Raw genomic sequence first — 14,805 nt, 5'->3', positions numbered from 1 at the left:
TTCGGCTCAGGTCATGATCCCAGGGTCCTGGGATCCAGCCCTGCATCAGGCTCCCTGCTCAGTGGGGAGCCTGCTTCTCCCTCTCCCTCTGCTACCTTCTCCCATGTGCTCTCTCTTTCTCATAAATAAATTTTTTAAAAATCTTAAAAAAAAAGGTTGGCTCTTTTGAAGATTTTTAAGTATGAGATAGCACTTCCTAAAATATAATTATTAGAAATAGCATTCTCTATATTGTGTTGAAGTCCTAGTAGAAAAACATTATCTGTATAACAGGATCAGAGACTGTGTTTTTTTTTTTTTTAATATATACGTATTAAAGCAAGACAAGATTATTTAGCACATAAAGTTATCAATATGAAGTTTATTTATTGCCTGATAGTTTTGTTTGCATTAGGAATTAGCAAATTTTATTGTAGAAGGTTGAGTTGTCTACTCCCAAAAAGATATGTCCAGGTCTTAACTCCTGATTCCTGTGAATATGATACTTGAAGATGAAGTCTTTGCAGATGTATTTAAGGATCTCGAGAAGGGATCATCCTGGATTTAGGGTGGGCTCTAACTCTAATGACTGAAATTCTAATAAGAGAAAGGAGATGGGTATTTGAAACACAGAAACACAAAGTGGGAAGCTATGAGAAGATGGAGGTAAGAATGAAGGGATGCATCTACAAGTCAAGGAGCGCCAAGGGTAGCAGAAGTCACCAGCAGTTAGGAAGGAGGTGTGCAACGTATTATCTTGCAGAGCCTTCAAAAGGGATCAACAGTGCTAACACTTTGATTTTAGACTTTGGGCCTTTGGCACCATGAGGGAATAAATTGTATTTTAAGCCAGTAAATTTATGGTAATTGTTATGGCAGCCCTAGGAAACTAATACATTTTTGATATTCATGTGGCACTGTGATTATAATAATTTAAATCAACACCGAATGTTTTTGAAAAAAATTCACCTTTAAGTGGAGAACATCTTTTAGTTTGACAATTACTGGGATAATTAGCAAGTACTACTAGAGAATGTGAAATGAGGCACTATCGTGTCTGGAAGAGTGGAAGTTGGCTGGGAAGAACCTGGAAAACATCTCTTCTAAACTCTCATTTTATAGATGAAGTCTGCATTTGGACTTGGGCTGTGGTTGGTTAGTTACCTTTCCTTAATCTATCATGCCTCCTGGTTAGTACCTCCAATGAGAAATTTAAAACTTTCAGGGGCAAAGGGATCAAGTGGTGTATGGTGTACAAACTAAATCATATCTCCCTAGAGACGCAAGTATCAGTTAAAACTATAGCTTAATGATTACAGAAATCATTTCCTCAAAACTGTTGTCATAAACAAGAGCTGCATTTTAAAAGAAACAAGCAAAACAATTTTTGTTTGGTCCCTTCAGAGGTGGCCAGGATACAGTATACAAAGATCTCAGGTTCTTGCTTTTAGCCCAGTGAAACTTAGGAGTTATGTAATGATCAAGTTTTCTCTTTCAAGGTCTTTGTGCACATGTGTTTCTGCAAGAAAAAGATATAAGGAGAGGTATTTTACAAGAGTTTTGCCTTTCAATATCTGAATACTCTTTTACTCTATGGGGTACTTCACTAACATTTTCATTTTTGTCTTCATTTTCTGTCTTAGTAATTGATTTACAGAGTCATTGCTCTTGGAACTGATGCATTCAGACAGCTTCAGCCTGGTGGATGGGAGTTGCTAGGCAACCTCACCTATAGGGGCAAGGTTGCTGGGTCTTCCCCCTCTGAGAGTCTTGTTTGGGGAGAACCTGAGGCAAAGGCTACTCTCCTAACTCTTGTGTCTTTGGGCCTCCAAAAATAGAGATTTAGAAAGAATACTTGAGTACTTAAAAAGAATTATCATGAGGGCGCCTGGGTGGCTCAGATGGTTAAGCGTCTGCCTTCGGCTCAGGTCATGATCCCAGGGCCCTGGGATCGAGTCCCACATCGGGCTCTCTGCTCCGCGGGGAGCCTGCTTCTCCCTCTGCCTCTCTCTCTCTCATGAATAAATAAATAAAATCTTTAAAAAAAAAAAAAAAGAATTATCATGAAACAGAAAAACTCGGCATATCAATGTTTTATCATCAAGCATTAGGTGGCATTTTTAAAAGACTTCTTTGAAAAATTTTAAATATGAGTCAATGTTTTATTAAGATCTTAAAGTATGAATCGAAAGGACAACACATTTATTTCTTCTATTTGTAGGTTCTTCTGGCTCACCTTTGTATTTCTTGAAAACACAGTTTCATAATTATTCATGTAATTCATGTAAGGGCTATTACATTTAAATAACATTGTGGTTGTGATTATTTTCTTTGCCACTAGTCATTTTTATAAAATCTTCAATCCTGGAGAAGTGGCACAAAATAAATATTGAGGTATTAAGTGATTCAATTTTATGTCCATGTCTATTAGATAAGTATTGATTATGATCCAGTTACAGAGAAGAGAAGAAAGCTGAAATATTGCCATTAGATTTGGGTCAAGGAGGTATAGTCAATTTTTATACCTGACCTATTGCCAGCTCTCTGCTGAAGACCTTGACATGAGAGATGATTTCTCAGGGGGTAGAAAAGAGCGTAATTTTCTGCCCTTGTGCATTCCCTACTACTTTGATGCCAGTCATCGCAGCACAAAAGGGGAGAGTTGGTTGGTTCAGAAATAAAAAGCAGTTTGTTAAATATTCTGCTTTGTTGGAGCAGTTTTGTTCATTAGTTTGTTTTTGACCTAGAACCCAACAAACTGATGAATAAATATTCATGATAGTAGTAAAAGACCAGAAATGGTATAAACATTATTCTTCCAGGGTTTTCCTCAAGAAAATTTGGGTAGAAAATACCATTTTGTCCATTTATATAACATGTACATTTTTTTTTTCATTATTCTCACACTCATTTTCATTCTTAGTTAAAACTACTTCTGTATTGGGCACCTGGGTGGCTCAGTTGGTTAAGCGACTGCCTTCGGCTCAGGTCGTGATCCTGGAGTCCCTGGATCGAGTCCCGCATCGGGCTCCCTGCTCGGCAGGGAGTCTGCTTCTCCCTCTGACCCCCCTCCCTCTCATGCTCTCTCTCATTCTCTCAAATAAATAAATAAAATCTTAAAAAAAAAAAACTACTTCTGTATATTTTTACTGGGTAGGTGTTTGTGAGTAGCTCTCAAACCTAGGCCATTCTTTTTATAATGGAGAGGTCTTTATGGGGAAAACTTTTACATGGCAAAAATACAACACTAATTAGGTAATTGGAAAAAGATACCTAAACTGCCTTTTTTTTTTTAACCTAAGTTTTTCAGGATTTGGTATAAGAGATCTAATCAGTGACTCTATATAACCAAGGCAGCTGGGATGAGTGTGGAAGTATGGAAATCAATCAGGTGACACCAGCCTTTCTTTCTAACTGTATTGACCATCACCTGCACCCCTTGAAAAGTATCAATGATAAATGTGGGAATCATTATTTTATTTTAAATAAAATTAATTAGACTATACTTATTGCTATGGACCATGTTTTGCTTCATAGGAACTATTTTATTTTCATTCACACTAAACAGGCAACTTAATTAGTTCTATTTGTTATTTCAAAGGGTTCTTTGAATGTAAGACATGAATTCAAATTAGAGCAGGAATTTTTATTGAAACTATTGTGAATCATACATACAAAAACATTCATATACACATGAATAACAATATATTAGTAAGAAAAGTACATAAGCCTCAATATTAAGTTTTGGATTTCCTATTGTAGAGAAATAAAGCTAGGCTGTATCAAAGAGTTAGTTACACTTGAGATTTAGGACAGTTGTTGACAATACTTGTTCCTAGGGAAGAAACTATCCTAACAGTTGGAAATCATTCTCCTAAACTTTGAGAGAGGTATAGAACCACTCAATGGGAAAAGGAGATACTGTATAACAAAGTATAGAAGAAATTTTGTTAGAAAACTATGGTTTTACACTCTTGCTTATACCACTTGGTTATCTTTTTCTATGTGTCTTAATTGAAGTCCCCAGAAAAGCCCCCATTTCTGTGCAACCTGATTGATCCAAACAAATGCCAACCATTGACAGGACTTTCTTTGATCACAAGATTGTTCTCCAAATTTGTTAAGTTCTTTAGTTTTTAAATTAAGAGCAAGATGATGCAGCATTCTATAGTTAAATAGTTCAAATTTAGTTTCATATAAAGTATATTATAGACTTTCTGTGATAAGACGAGCATTAGAGGGTCATTTCCACATGAAAAGCTGTGCCCGTAAATGCCTGGTCCCCTTTGATAGAAGCCAGTTAGGAAGGCTTTTCAGCAGTGCTGGAAATCCTGAAGTAGAGTTGTAGGATTAGGTATGCAGAGAAATACATGTGTTTGTCAAATATTTAGGTGAAGAAAATATTCGGAGATTGATGATACATTAGATGGGGGATGATGGAAAAGGAGTTAATTACTAGGGATGCCTGTGAATTCTGGGTTATGTTATCTTCGACTTTTTTAGCAAAGGATTTTTTGTGAACGCAAATGTATCTGATACTAGTCCTGTTTTCTTAGTTTGTATTTCCTGGTTGTCATGCTCTTCTCTCCCTTTTTGTTTTGTTCTCTACCATTTCTAATTTAATTATAGTTATTCCTTTGTTTTCAAATTTGTAATTCTATTCCAGTTTCATTTTATGAATGATTAACTTTTTATCTTTAGCAAACATAGTTTTTAAAGTTTTTATTTTATCATTTCTATTCCTGGAAGAGGCAAACCCTTTAGCATAGTTTTACCTACTCATCTCCTGTACTGACATCCCAAAATCTGTTATAATCTAGAGATCTTTTTGCCTTTTCCCCCGAGATTTAAATTTTATTCTCTTTTTAAAAAATATTTTTTGAAAATTTTAAGTAATCTCTACACCCTTGGGGCTTGGACTCGCAACCCTGAAGAGTCGCATACTCTACTGACCAAACCAGCCAGGTGCAACCCCTGCTCCAGATTTAAATTTTAAAAGCATCTTTCTTTTCAAAATATTTTTATAGAAAGTCAATGAATCTTTATAATGAGGTTATTAAAAATAGTTTACCGTAATTCTATATTTTATCTATGTTATCCATATATTTTATGCATATCAAATTATACATCCCTGTCCTTGTTTTTTGGAGGATTGGGAAATGGGGTCTTTATTCTGATTTAATTAACTAAAATCATTCCTTGAGTATTCCTTTTTCTTTTACTCCTGGAAATGGCAAGATTCTGTAGAGCAGAATGTTTGACATGTTCATGGTAGTGTTAAATATGACAAGCCTAACAACTGGTAAATATTAGACACTCAAAACTTGGTTAAATAAAGGAATGAAATAGAGGGATATTTTTGATTTCTTACATATTAAAAGATAAATCTGAGGCTCACAATATTTTGCTTTCAGATCTATCTAAATATGTTTTCTCTTTATTTCTTTTTTGCGATTTTTATTTAATAAGATATCTGATAGGAGGCTGATTCATATATCTTTGGAAATGCATTGGTTTAAATGGTTTTAAGATATTGATACTTGCCAAATTATCTTTCAGATTTTTTTAAAAAACTAATTATTTAATTAGAATATATCTAAATATGCACAGAAATATTTCTTTTTTAAAGTGTGATTATCTTCCTTTGGATCAGGAAAATTATCTTCTAATATTTCTTTGGGTACCTGTTCCAGATAGATTTTGGACCTCTTTCCACAATCATAGAATCAAAATATCTGAGGTATACTCAAGGAATCTATTTTTTTTCTAACTAGCCACAGTTGATTCTGCTGTTTTATGAGGTTTGAGAAACACTATTGTACATAATAGTGAGATAAATAAAGCCTGATATTTACAGTAAGAAAAATATTGGGCTTTACAGGATGGGATAAATTATGAGCATAACAATAATTGGGAATGAACCAATTAGAGAAGAGATGTAAGATGTAATTTTAAGATGCTGCTGAATATTGATATATTTTAATTTTTGCTTACCAAATTTGTATGCTGGTGTTTTAGTGCTTTCCACTTTGAAATTCCATCCGTGACTTCCTTTGAAATCCCAAAAAGCAGGCTGACCAGAGGAATCTCATATACATATATTTGTATCTAAATATAGTTATATATATATTTTCCAGATAGATATGTGTATACAGAAAAAATACTTAATCTCTCTCCCTCTCTCTGTCTTTATTTACCTATTATCTATCTATCTACCTATCTGATTTCCCATGTTAAGAAAAAATGTTAGTATGTCATTTGCATAAAGATTTACTCTGTATTATAATCAACCTGCCATTCACAGGGACTGCATTCTGATCTCCCTATGAGACTACTCAGGACACCAAAGGGGATAGTGGTTATTATGAGACAGTTACATGCCCTATAATTCCTCTTAAAAAAAAAAATGGGATTGGTATTGAATTAATTGTAAGTGGCCTGTTTGTTTCTCATAAGTTTAGCTATGTAGCAAACAAATTTACATTGTGTTCTTATATTTATCTTTTCTTTTAAGTCAGAACTATATAAGTGAAATGCTTTTTAAAAAAGAGCCAAAGATTTCATTTTGAAAACAGAGATATTATTTGATTGCATTCCCCTAGATCTAAATTTGAAATATTTAATTTTGAAAAGCAATTCAAATTTTCACAAAGACGTTTACACAATCTTGATAAAAATCCTCCCAGGGAATTGGATGGATTTTAAAAATACAACATCTGAAATTTCTCCCATTTTGCCTTTTTTGGATTTGTTAATAATATTGTAATATAACATATTCTTTAGTGAATTCTCTGCTAAAATACAACGCTTTATAGAGTTTTGATTTTTTTATACATTTACTTTTTTTTTCTTTTTTTAGAGGGAGAGTGCACAGAGCATGTGCCAGCTGAGGAGGGTCAGAGGGAGAGAGAGAATCTTAAGCAGGCTCCACATCCAGCACAGAGCTGAGGCCAGGCTCTAGGACCCTGAGATCGTGACCTGAGCCAAAATCAAGAGTTGAGCGCTTAACCAACTCAACCACCCAGGTACCTCTATACATTTAATTTTTATAAATGTTTCTACTGAGATGTGTAATCCTTAAAACTCTCTTTTCTTTTATAATGAGTTTTTTATATATGCCTGATGGTAGTCTCTTAACATCAAGAAGGCGTGAACTTTGAGTTTGTTTCTTACATGTGAAGACCTATTTAGTATTATAGGATATTTATGCTGAAAGTGTTCCTAAGGATCATCTTACTTCTTCACTTCATTGTATTATTTCAGTCAATTAAAAAATACATGTATATTATTCACAAGATGGCAGGCATTATAAATACAAAGAGTAAGTCCCTGAAATCCTGCAGAGTTGAGCAGAAAAACCATGAGGAACATAAAGTCAAATGCTGTGAAGTGAACCTTTAGGACATAGATGCAGCTCTAGTATTTAGACTTCTCACTGCCTCTCAGCTGCCATGCACATTTATGTGTAATTGATTGAGCAAGAAATGCAGTATGGTTGCGGAAGACAAACCAAAGCCATCTGAAACCATGAAATTATTCTGACACTTGAATCATTAATCTATAACAAATAAAATGAATTCATTAATATTATTTTATGTCAATCTTCTTTACACTACCAAGGTGGAATAACATGTATCTACTAAGTAGCTAAATATAAGAATCTGCTAATGCCTGAAGAATACTATTTCTTTTATGTAATTTAGTGGTTTTCAGTTTAAATTAAAGGTGCACATGATGATATATAAGAAAGCATAATGAAAATATTCTAATTCTATGTATTTTTATCTAAAGTATCAGATATCAGGGATGCCTGAGTGGCTCAGTCGGTTAAGCAGCTGCCTTTGGCTCAGGTCATGATCTCAGGGTCCTGGGATCGAGTCCCACATGGGGCTCCTTCCTGCACGGGGAGCCTGCTTCTTCCTCTGCCTGCCACTCCCCCTGCTTGTGCTTGCTCTCTGTCTCTCTCTTCCTCTCTCTCTGACAAATAAATAAATAAAATCTTTAAAAAATTTTTTTAAAAAAGTATCAGATATCAAACATTTCTCCTAATTAACATTTAGTTTGCCACTGGTACCTTCATTCACTCATGTTTTTTGTAGGTAGCTTTATTGTCATCTCTCTTCAACCCATTCTATACTTTTTTTTTTTTTAAGATTTTATTTATTTATTTGACAGAGACACAGCGAGAGAGGGAACACAAGCAGGGGAAGTGGGAGAGGGAGAAGCAGGCTCCACGCAGAGCAGGGAGCCCGATGTGGGACTCAATCCCAGGACCCTGGGATCATGACCCGAGCCGAAGGCAGTCGCTTAACCGACTGAGCCACCCAGGCGCCCCATTCTATACTTATTTTTGTTCCTCCTCTTTTAGGTTAAGAAAAAGAAAGTATTTAATGAATTTGTTTGTGGGAACAGGCTTTATCGTAACCAACGTATACTGTCGTTGCAGTGGGCATGCATCTGACTCTCATCTCTCTGTCAGAAAAACACTGATAAAAAGTGTTTCTTCCCTTTTCCCTCTTCTCTCAAACATATTATACTACACCTCGGATACAGTTTTGATCCTCTGTCACAATACAGGCCATGGAGAATTTGAGTAAAATGATTGATCTGGAAGCAGAGTCCCATCTGTTAGCTTCTCACATGGGATGTTCATCTTCAAAGCTGAAAATTCATAGAGATGGATGTATACCTATCCCGAGATACAATAGAGGGTTCAAAAATTGAATGAAGTAATTTATCTAAAAGAGGCAGCTGGGTATACAGGGATATTTATGAAAGTTCGGTGTAATAAATGTTCAGTAGCTACAGTGAAATTCTTAGAAATATATGTCAAGCTACCTAACTTGAAAAGGTAATTGGGAAAAAGTTCACCTAAAATTATTCATCCTGTTTTCAAAACAATTAGCGTTAATTAAAATATCATTTATATTCATTAAAACCTGGTACAAAATAGTATTACTGATAATAGTATTCCTTTTGAATCATAATTATCTGAAGAGAGCTGTAAGATCCCCACACTGATGTTTATCCTTGTGGAACCAGAACTCCTAGGATTTTTTCTTTTATTTTTTTAACATTTTATTTCTATGTCCAGTTATCAATTTTTGTTTCTAAAATAGATTGTTTCTTTAATTTTATAACAATGTTCAGTAGGGAGTCTATCAGATTTAAATATCTACCTCTATTTTTTTTTTCTTGAAATACTAAGATCAATAGGTTATTTGGCATATTTAGTACACATAAGAAATGTGGGGAAAAATTACCTCATTGTGATGTGTATTACTCAGATTTACTTGTATTAGAACTCTAAATTAAAAAAAAACACAAAAATCTTTACAAAGAAAATAAAGATTTAGAGAAAACATTGATAGCTTATAAATTGGGTCCTATTGCTCCATTTCTCTTGGAGAGAAAGAGCTAGTATTTGAATCCTTTGGCTACTTGAGCAGAATGTGCTTTCAGCATTCTTTCTTATTTCTATTTTTGTGTCTGACTTTTCCGCATTCTTATAATGGCAATTTCACCATTTGAAAATGCAACATATTTTATTTTATTTTATTTTATTTTTAATTTTATTATGTTATGTTAGTCACCATACAGTACATCGTTGGTTATTGATGTGATCCATGATCCATTGTTTTTGTATAACACCCAGTGCTCCATGCAGTACGTGCCCTCCTTAATACCCATCACCAGGCTAACCAATCCCCCCTCCCCCCACCCCTCTAAAACCCTGTTTCTTTCTCAGAGTCCATAATCTCTCATGGTTCATCTCTCCCTGCAATCCACCCCCCCCCCTTTTTTCCCTTCCTTCTCCTAATGTCCTCCATGCTATTCCTTATGTTCCACAAATAAGTGAAACCATATGATAATTGACTTTCTCTGCTTGACTTATTTCACTTAGCATAATCTCCTCCAGTCTCATCCATGTTGATGTAAAAGTTGGGTATTCATCCTTTCTGATGGCTGAGTAATATTCCATTGTATATATGGACCACATCTTCTTTATCCATTCATCTGTTGAAGGGCATCTCGGCTCTTTCCACAGTTTGGCTATTGCGGACATTGCTGCTATGAACATTGGGGTGCATATGGCCCTTCTTTTCACTACATCTGTGTCTTTGGGGTAAATACCCAGTAGTGCAATTGCTGGTTCATAGGGTAGCTCTATTTTTAAATTTTTGAGGCACCTCCACACTGTTTTCCAAAGTGGCTGTACCAACTTGCATTCTCACCAACAGTGTAAGAGGGTTCCCCTTTCTCCACAACCTCTCCAACGTTTGTTGTTTCTTTCCCTGTCCATTTTTGCCATTCTAACTGGTGTAAGGTGGTACCTCAATGTGGCTTTGATTTGGATTTCCCTGATGGCTAATGATGATGAACATTTTTTCATGTGTCTGTTAGCCATTTGTATGTCTTCTTCAGAGAAGTGTCTTCATATCCTCTGCCCACTTTTTGACTTGATTATTTGTTTTTTGGGTGTTGAGTTTGAGAAGTTCTTTATAGATCTTGGATACCAGCCCTTTATCTGTAGTGTCATTTGCAAATATCTTCTCCCATTCTGTGGGTTGCCTCTTTGTTTTGTTGACTGTTTCCTTTGCTGTGCAGAAGCTTTTTATCTTGATGAAATCTCAAAAGTTCATTTTTGCTTTTGTTTCACTAGCTTTTGGAGATGTATCTTGAAAGAAGTTGCTGTGGGTGATGTCAAAGAGGTTACTGCCTGTGTTCTCCTCTAGGATTTAGATGGATTCCTGTCTCACATTGAGGTCTTTCATCCACTTTGAGTTTATCTTTGTGAATGGTGTTAGAGAATGGTAGTTTCATTCTTCTGCATGTGGCTGTCCAATTTTCCCAGCACCATTTATTGAAGAGACTGTCTTTTTTCGATTGCATGTTTTTTCCTGCTTTGTCAAAGATTATTTGACCATAGAGTTGAGGGTCCATATCTGGGTTCTCTATTCTGTTCCATTGGTCTGTATGTCTGTTTTTGTGCCAGTATCATGCTGTCTTGGTGATCACAGCTTTGTAATATAGCTTGAAATCAGGCAACGTGATGCCCCCAGCTTTGTTTTTCTTTTTCAACATTTCCTTGGCGATTCAGGGTCTTTTCTGATTCCATACAAATTTTAGGATTGTTTGTTCCAGCACTTTGAAAAATGTCATTGGTATTTTGATTGGGATGGCATTGAAGTTATAGATTGCTCTGGGTAGCAATTTTAACAGTGTTTATTCTTCCGATCCATGAGCATGGAATATTTTTCCATCTTTTTGTGTCTTCTTCAATTTCTTTCATGAGTGTTCTGTAGTTCCTAGAGTATAGATCCTTTACCTCTTTGGTTAGGTTTATTCTGAGGTATCTTATGGTTTTGGGTGCTATTGTAAATGGAATCATTTCTCTAATTTCTCTTTCTACAGTTGCGTTGTTAGTGTATAAGAAAGCAACTGATTTCTGTGCATTGATTTTGTATCCTGCCACATTACTGAATTGCTGGATGAGTTCTAGTAATTTGGGGGTGGAGTCTTTTGGGTTTTCCACATAAAGTATCATGTCATCTGCTAAAAGAGAGAGTTTGACTTCTTCTTTGCCAATTTGAATACCTTTTATTTCTTTTTGTTGTCTGATTGCTGTTGCTAGGACTTCTAGTACTATGTTGAACAATAGTGGTGAGAGTGGGCATCCTTGACGTGTTCCTGATCTTAAGGGAAAGGCTCTCAGCTTTTCCCCATTGAGGATGATATTCGCTGTGGGTTTTTCATAGGTGGATTTTATGAAATTGAGGAATGTTCCCTCTATCCCTATACTCTGGAGAGTTTTAATCAGGAAAGGATGCTGTATTTTGTCAAATGCTTTCTCTGCATCAATTGAGAGGACCATATGTTTCTTCTCCCTCCTCTTATTAATGTGTTCTATCACATTGATTGATTTGCGAATGTTGAACCACCCTTGCATCAGGGGATAAATCCCACTTGGTCGTGGTGGATGATCCTTTTAATGTATTGTTGGATCCTATTAGCTAGGATTTTGTTGAGCATTTTGGAATCCATATTCATCAGGGATATCGGTCTGAAAATCTCCTTTTTGATGGGGTCTTTGCCTGGTTTGGGGATTAAGGTAATGCTGGCCTCATAGGATGAGTTTGGAAGTTTTCCTTCTGTTTCTATTTTTTGAAACAGCTTCAGTAGAATAGGTATGATTTCTTCTTTGAATGTTTGGTAGAATTCCCCAGGGAATCCATCAGGCCCTGGACTCTTGTTTTTGGGAGGTTTTTGATCACTGCTTCAATCTTGTTACTGGTTATTGGCCTATTCAGGTTGTCAATTTCTTCCTGTTTTAGTCTTGGCAGCTTATAGGTTTCCAGGAAGGCCTCCATTTCATCCAGATTGCTCAGTTTATTGGCATATAGTTGTTGATAATAATTTCTAATAATTGTTTCTATTTCCTTGGTGTTAGTCGTGATCTCTCCCCTTTCATTCATAATTTTATTAATTTGGGTCCTTTCTCTTTTCTTTTGGATAAGTCTGTGCAGTGGTTTATTGATCTTATTAATTCTTTCAAAGAACCAACTTCTAGTTTCGTTGATCTGATCTACTGTGTTTCTGGTTTCTAATTCATTGATTTCTGCTCTAATTTTGATTATTTCTCTTCTAATGCGTGGCTTAGGCATTGTTTGTTGCTTTTTCTCTAGTTCTTTAAGGTGTAGAGGTAGTTGGTGAATTTGGGATTTTTCTATTTTTTTGAGTGAGGCTTGGATGGCTATGTATCTCCCCCTTAGGACTGCCTTTGCAGTATCCCAAAGGGTTTTGGACCTATGTGTTTTCATTCTTATTGATTTCCATGAATTGTTTAAGTTCTTCTTTGATTTCCTGGTTGACCCAAACATTCTTTTTTTTTTTTTTTTTTTTTTAAAGCCTGTTTTTGTTTTTACTGGAGGCTCAGGTGGCACATGACAGTTCATAAAATGGCTTCAGAGGTAGGGGCTAGAGGAGAGACCAAAAATAAACTGGGGTGGGAAAGAAAAACAACCAGGAGGAGGTGAGAGCTGGCTGGTTCCTTCTCAGCCTGATCCAGGGGAGGGACATGGTGCCTCTGAACAACAGGATGGATCCCTTCCTTCAGCCCTTGGTAGGGGACAGAGAAGAAGCAAATGGCTGTTGCTTCGGCCCTCCTGAGTCTCAAGGAAAAGGGGAAAGCCGATGTTTTGATGTCATGAGTCATGGGAAGGGGGGAGGGGAGCTGGGTGGGGTACAGGGCAGCTGGAAAAACTGGCAGACAACCAGATGGTAGCTCTGGGGGTCCTTCGTGTTGGAGTCACTCCAGTATGGTGGTGGGGGGGTCCCCACTGTTGATGGGGGCTGAGATCTCCAGGGCTGTGGGCTGCCTGGGTCCGGGGGGCTGCTGCCACCGCCACTGGAAGTAGGGGCGGTTTCGTGGGCGCTGAGGCTCAGGCGGGGACCCATCAGTGGGGCCTTGGCTGGGCTTGGTCTCGCCATCCCCACCTTCTGTGGTAGGCTGCTGGGGTGGCCTGGGGCGGAAAGGCCTTCGGTACCGAGGCCGGAATCTGGGAGGGGGACGCGCTCATCTCCCTGTTGGTCCCCCTCCAATGGGGCTGTCTCTTTGGGCTCTACCCCGTCGGTGCCCTCTATAGGCTGCTGCTGGTTGGGGGGCCGAGGGCCTCGCACAAAGCGCCATCGGTAGAAGAAGGGAGGTGGGCGCCGCCGCCTGGGCCTCTGCCCAGAGTCCTCAGCCCACTCCCCTTCGCTGCCTGGTTCAGTCCCGCCCGACGGGTGGGACATGGGTGGCGGGGCAGCTGGACAAGGCCGCGGGATGAACCTGTGGAACCTGCGTCGATTGGGGGCATAGCAGCTGCCCTTCACCGGCACGCCCCCCGGCCCAGTTACGTTAGCAGTTCTGCACCCTTCTCTCCCTCCATGACATCGAACTCCGCTGTCTCCCCATCTCCGACGCTGCGCAGGAACTTCTTGGGGTTGTTTCTTTTAATGGCCGTCTGGTGAACAAAGACATCGTCCTTGGTGTCATTCCTGTTGATGAATCCGTAACCATTCCGGACGTTGAACCATTTGACAGTGCCCAGGACTTGGATTGCCAGCACCGGCTCGTCCGCCTGACTCTGGACTGGGGGTGCGGGGGTCCCCGGCGCTGCCGTCGCGGGGTTGCCAGGGGTGCGGGGACCTGGCGCCGAGGGGGTCCTGGCAGCGGGGCCCGAGGCGGCTCCGACCCCGCCGCCGCCGCTCCGCCACCTGCTTTCTGTGGCTCCCCCGTGGGCACCGGTACCACCACCGCTACCACCCATGCCACCGTCGCAGGCACTGTTGCAGTGGGGGCCACTGTCGCCACCGCTGCTGCCTCCGCCTCGCTCATCCCGCCGGTCCGGTACCAGCCCCCGCCGCCACCACCTCCTCCGCCTCCTCCCCCGCCGCCACCGCCCCGGCCCCTCTGACCCAAACATTCTTGAGCAGAGTGGTCTTTAGCTTCCAAGTATTTGAATTTCTGCCAAATTTTTTCTTGTGATTGAGTTCCAGTTTTAGAGCATTGTGGTCTGAGAATATGCAGGGAATAATCTCAATCTTTTGGTATCAGTGGAGACCTGATTTGTGACCCAGTATATGGTCTATTCTGGAGAAAGTTCCATGTGCACTCGAGAAGAATGAGTATTCTGTTGTTTTAGGGTGGAATGTTCTGTAAATATCTATGAGGTCCATCTGGTCCAATGTATCATTCAAAGCTCTTGTTTCCTTGTTGATTTTCTGCTTAGATGATCTGTCCATTGCTGAGAGTGGAGTACTGAGGTCTCCTACAATTAACGT

The 14,805-nt window shown here is 38.5% G+C and overlaps 1 pseudogene; it reads right to left on the bottom strand.

Annotated features, from left to right (window-relative positions):
• Positions 1-12,894: 12,894 nt before the first annotated feature.
• Positions 12,895-14,359, bottom strand: LOC118015548 (annotated as a pseudogene).
• Between the last annotated feature and the right edge of the window lie 446 nt (positions 14,360-14,805).

Source organism: Mirounga leonina, unplaced genomic scaffold, assembly GCF_011800145.1.
Source record: "Mirounga leonina isolate KUSES-001 unplaced genomic scaffold, KU_Mleo_1.0 Mir_166, whole genome shotgun sequence".
Lineage (NCBI taxonomy): Eukaryota > Metazoa > Chordata > Mammalia > Carnivora > Phocidae > Mirounga > Mirounga leonina.
The sequence above is the reverse complement of the archived record's forward strand: the minus strand, read 5'-3'. Positions and strand labels throughout refer to the sequence as shown.